The sequence below is a fragment of the Arachis ipaensis genome, chromosome B2, assembly GCF_059453495.1.
Source record: "Arachis ipaensis isolate K30076 ecotype BB chromosome B2, ASM5945349v1, whole genome shotgun sequence".
Classification (NCBI taxonomy): Eukaryota; Viridiplantae; Streptophyta; class Magnoliopsida; order Fabales; family Fabaceae; genus Arachis; species Arachis ipaensis.
This window is the reverse complement of record NC_142437.1, coordinates 8490939-8496938: the sequence shown is the minus strand read 5'-3', so window position 1 is coordinate 8496938 and position 6000 is coordinate 8490939. Positions and strand designations below refer to the sequence as shown.

At 32.7% G+C, this 6000-nt stretch overlaps 1 pseudogene; it reads right to left on the bottom strand.

Moving 5' to 3' along the window:
* Window positions 1-798: 798 nt before the first annotated feature.
* Window positions 799-4500, bottom strand: LOC148572970 (E3 ubiquitin-protein ligase RSL1-like; annotated as a pseudogene).
* Between the last annotated feature and the right edge of the window lie 1500 nt (window positions 4501-6000).

The following is a 6000-nucleotide window of genomic DNA, read 5'->3' as shown; positions in this document are numbered from 1 at the left end:
TACTGCTAAAAAGGACCTACTTAAAAAAAATTATTTGGTGCAAGTCTCCAGTTAAAAGAAAAAAAGATATACACACCTAATTGAAAATTTTACAAATAACAAAATGATTAAACCTTAATAGGATGTTTACAAATTATTAACATTTTCACCACCATAAAAAACGGTCACGTTGACATGGAAGTGTTGAATTTATCATTCCATTTACTTTTTTTTTTTTGGGTTACAGTCCCCTAGCACCAAAATCTCCTAGAGAGTCAACCTAACCCCCGGCCCACCCATAGTATTTCAAGATAAGGGGCCCAAAAAGGCAAGTTTATTCATCATATCCGTTCAACGGATTTCTTCTGCTGACCCGGAATCACCATCCCCCACCAGCTTAGCTACAATCTGGACCAATTTAAACCAGTCCTGCAGCTTCTGCAAGCCGTTCAGTAACGTCAGCGAGCTGCTCCCCCAACTACCGGCAGAGATCCACGCGTCAACTATGTAACGAACCAAAGAGCATATCTGTATCTTCACATTTGTACGCTATAATTTCTCTTTATCTGATTGTTCATTAGTAATGATATTATATTTATAATTAGTCAAGTTTAAATTATAAACATAAATTATGATGGTACAAGAAATACGAACTGAGAAACAGAGCCATGATTTTTAATTAAGGAATGATCAATCAATAAATTGTGAACATAAACATAATTAAAAGAAATAGAGTCATAATCAAAGAAAAGAGAAACATTAACATTATAAGATTGTGCCAAAAAAAAAAAAGAAGACTAACTGTTCTTTAGAAATAAATTAACCAAACCTGCAAGAAATGTGTGAGCATCCCTCATTATTTTCAATATAAATTCTGCATTTAGAACACCTTCTCCATCTCTTAGCCTTTGCAAGATTGATCACCATAAGATCTTCTTTCTCTTTCATTTTTATTCAAACTCATAAACTCACCACATTCCAATCCACCATGCCATGCAACTTTACACTGTGCACAGAACAATCTATGATAATGTGGACACTCAGAACAAGTCACAACTTCATTCCCATCATTATTCACCAACATTGCTGAACAATCCTTGAAAGGGCAATAGAATTTCTTTGATGTTGCAAGAACAAGATTCTCACAAAGTGCATTCTCCCATCTTTCAAACACTTCCTTTGGAATTATTGACATGCAATTCTGAGGCTCCAATATTCCTCTGCATTTTGGTTCAGGACACTTCACATTTTATATATATTCTCTTGAATCTTTGCAGCTACATATTTTGCAATGCATTCATCACAGAATGAGTGGTTACAGTTTTGGTTGATGAAAATCTCTTGGAATGGTTTTGAATCCATGCAAATAGCACACAAGACTACTTGAAGATCATGAAGATAACTATGATTTTTATTAATCAAGTCTAATTAAATTAGTCTAACATAAAAAAAATCAGTTAAGAGTAAAGTATCGTTTTTGTCTCCAATGTTTGGGGTAAGTCCTATTTGTGTCCCTAACGTTTAAATCGTCCTATTTGTATCCCTAACGTTTATAAAAGTTATTCAATGTTATCCTACTATCAATTATACTAACAAATCAGATTATATTTTTCAATTATTCTCATTTGGATGTATTCATTTTCAATTAGGCCTCACTTAGATGTGTTCGATTTTAATATTATACCTACTATTTGTGTTTAGATTCAATTATGTCCCTAAAAGAGTGAATTATGTAAATGTTGTAGGAATTAGTTTTAACTTTTAATGAGTTATTTTTCGGAGTGGATCATCGATTCTATCCCAGACATTTGTATTCTAAGTTCAAGAAGTGATTTTTAAAACTCAAACTAAAGCGTTCATGATGTGTAATTGACGGCAGGATAACATTGAATCACTTTTACAAACGTTAGGGATAAAAATAGGACGATTTAAACGTTAGGGATACAAATAGGATTTACCCCAAACGTTGAGGACAAAAACAATACTTTACTCATCAGTTAATTATGACTAGCATTATTTCAAGTTTTATTGTTTAAGTTGATTGAATTTGTTTTATAAAAAAAACTTAAATGTGTAACATTGCTCTTAATTAAATATAGATTCTGCCGTTCCTAAAATTTAAATAAAGACAAGAAAGATTTAGATTTAAATTTAGATAACACAAAAAAAATTAGATATATTAAATTATTAATAGTCAACCATGTTTTCTATCTGATTTTTAAAGGTTAGTTATGGATACATTGTTTTCGTTAAGTTTTTTCTTTTATTTTAAAAAATAAAAACTAATTCAAAAAGATAAATCAGATAGTACTATCAATTTAGTTAGATAATATAAATACTTAAAAGAGCATAATTAACAACAAAATCAGCATGCATTACAACTTCACAAAAACTTCTAACTTCTGAAAATAGTAAATCTGCTACTTCCAATCTAAGTAGTTGATTAAATATTAAAATTGCTAGTGATATCTATTTATATACAACCATGGTACTTATTCCATGGCTTTCCACAAACATAGCAGAAGTGATGGCCACACCTACAAAACAAGAAATTTAAAAAATTAAATCAAAATACAATAAAACAAAACTTGAGTAATTCACAAATTAAAATTAATTCAAATAAAAAAGACAGTACTAATTAGATACTATACCATTAATTAGTCAAGTTCAAATTATGAAATATAAGATTATGCTATTATAAGAAACATGAGCTAAGTTAAAATTTAAATAATAAAACCGTAATTAAATCAAGAGTTCAAAACACGCCCCTCCTTCCATTAGCCAATTTTTGATGAATTATATATTTTTTATTTTAAATTCCATTTTTTTAAACTAAATCTTAAATTATAAATATTATATCCTAAGACTAGAATATAGAGAGTTACCAAAAAAAAAAGTTACCAAAAAAAATATCCTAAGACTAAAGAATCAATTCTAAAAAAAGTCTAAAAAAAATTTTAAAAATTTAAAATAATTAATATTAACTAATTAAAAAATTAACTTCCTATACTTATTCTTAAAACAAACAATGCCATTATTTTTCATTAGGAATGCTTAATCAACAAATTACGAACATAAACATAATTAAAAGAAACAGAACCGAAAAAAAATTATTAACATTAAAAAATTGTGCCAAAAAAGAGCATTTTCCTAATTAATTAAATCTCTAATCAATAAGATAATAAGATTATGCTGTTATTACAATCAAGCAAGTTCACATTATGAACATCCTTTATCTAATTGTTCATTAGAAATGATATTATATTGATAATTAGTCAAGTTTAAATTATAAAGATAAAATTATGATGGTACAAGAAACATGAGCTGAGAAACAGAACCATGATTTTTCATTAAGGAACGATCAATTAATAAATTGTGAACATAAGCATAATTAAAAGAAACAGAGCTATAATCAGAGAAAAGAGAAACATTAACATTATAAGATTGTGCCAAAAAAAAACTAATAGTTCATTAGAAATAAATTAACCAAACCTGCAAGAAATGTGCGAAATCCCTCATTCTTTTCAACATAGATTCTGCATTTAGAACACCTTCTCCATCTCTTAGCCTTTGCAAGATTCATCACCATAAGATCTTCCTTCTCTCTTTCATTTTCATTCAAACTCATAAGCTCATAAACTCACCACATTTCATTCCACCATGCCATGCAACTTTACACTGTGCACAGAACAATCTATGACAATGTGGACACTCGGGACAAGTCACAACTTCATTCCCATCATCATTCACCAACATTGCTGAACAATCCTTGAAAGGGCAATAGAATTTCTTTGATGTTGCAAGAACAAGATTCTCACAAAGTGCATTCTCCCATCTTTCAAACACTTCCTTTGGAATTATTGATATGCAATTCTGAGGCTCCAAGATTCCTTTGCATTTTGGTTCAGGACATTTCCTTTACATTGTAACCGCCCTTATTAGACATCTCATTTGTAGTTGTATGTCAACTCGGCCATAACCCATGATTGCTATGGTATACTGCCAAAAAGGGAAGAAGAGAAGCCATTAAAATATCAGAGTGAAGCAAACACAGAACAGGTTGATTCAAGAGCAACATTGAACCTTACAACAGCTTAGAATTCAAAAGCACAATAAACATAAATAAGTAATTGATCCAAAAAGAAAATAAGATACAAGACTATAAACCAACATGAAATTGCATAAGATTCGATGGATCGATTAAGATCACCCACTCGAAGCATTAAAGGTTCGTGAGAGAGAACCCTTTCCAGAAGTTCAAATTTATAACCATCAGGATCTTCAATGAATGCAATTATTATTATCTCTTACAATGTCCACTATGCTTGAAATCTAGTAACAAATGAGATGACATCATCATAAAGATTGGCCAAAAGACAATAGAGAGGATAATCAAATTATTAATCAAAACAATCAAATTATTATGCAAAGATGTTTATAAAAATCACAGCACATGGTAGTTGACACAAAAGTTAGGCAAACTTACATCACCAAAATGGCCAAATCCATTTCCAATGTCATAAATCTGAAAGAGAGAGAGTTGCACTGGAGCAAGCTCCTAGTGATTTTGGATTGCACAATAAGGATGTTGAACATTTTAAATCAGACAGATTAATTAGAAGATTAGATAATATGATTTTTCACCAAGACATGAATGCCATGTATGAGATTATTGTATTCCAGTCTCACCAAATTTTGAAAGGGATTCAACAAGGTCATAGAGAGCCTTGTAAATATCAAAGATCAGGAAGTTGCTTTTGGAGATTTTTTGCAGCTGAGTTGATTTTCTTGTTAAATCCTTGGGCATCATTGTTGATTCTCGAGACACAACCGTTCTCATGGAATCCGAACAAGGTTCTTGCAGCAAGTAGGCAACCCAATGGTGGAAGGGAAGTCACTCCAATTTTTTATTAATTAAGTCTAATCAAATTAGTCTAATATAACAAAAATCAGTTAGTTGTGACTAGCATTATTCTAAGTCTTATTGTTTAACATGAATGAACTTGATTCATAAAAAAACCTTAAATGTGTAACAATACTCTTATCTAAGATAGATTCTTCGGTTCTTAAAATTTAAATAAAGACAAACAAGATTTAGCTAACAAATCACTAACAAATTGTAGCCAAGGTTCAATCACTAACAAATTCAAGGTTCAATCATTAACAAATTCAACTCAGTGATGATTTTCAACAACAAAAAGATTTAGCTAAGTAATTATTTGAGTAAAACAGTAACAAAATCAAAGTTCAGTTACGATAATTAGGAACCAATTCATCTCAGTGATGAGTCTCAGCAACAAAAAATCTATCTCAGTGATATTTTCAACAACAAATTATGGATGGTTCAGTGATAATCAGTAACAAATTCACGTCGGTGATTATTTTCAGCAACAAAAAGAGTAGTTCAGTGATATTTTCAGCAGCAAAATCAAACCCAGCAACAAAACAGGAAAGGAAAGAACAGGGGAATTTGTTGGGACTCACCAAATCGGGACCAGCTTCTGGTTGCGCTAAGCAAGCTGACGGCGAGAGTTGCTGACAGCGAGGAGGAAGCCCCGGGACCTGCTGCTTCTGCCGCCGGCAACGACGAGCGCAACGAAGGCGTGGGACTGACTGCGAGACGGTGACGAGACAGGGAGAGACGATGACGACCAGTCCCGGGATCTGCTGCTTCTGCCGTCGGTGACGACGAAGGCAGGGAAGGCGAGCGAGCGAGACTGAGTGGGAGACCAGAGACCGTGAGAGAGACCGGAGCCGAGAGAGCAACGATGAGCTTGAGTGCCAGTCCGGAGACAGTGAGGGAGACCGGAGACGAGAGAAGGAGAGAGCTGGGTGCGAGAGCAATGAGCGACAGCGAGAGAGATGAGAGAGCTCGAGAGCTTCAGTGAAGAGTGACGTTGAGGGAGGAGAAGGTAGAGTTTAGGATTGCTGAACGACGTCGTATCAGCAATTTAAAAAAAAATTAAGCATGATCCGGTTCGGTTTATGTGAACCAAACAGAGTTAAACAGAATTTTCACGC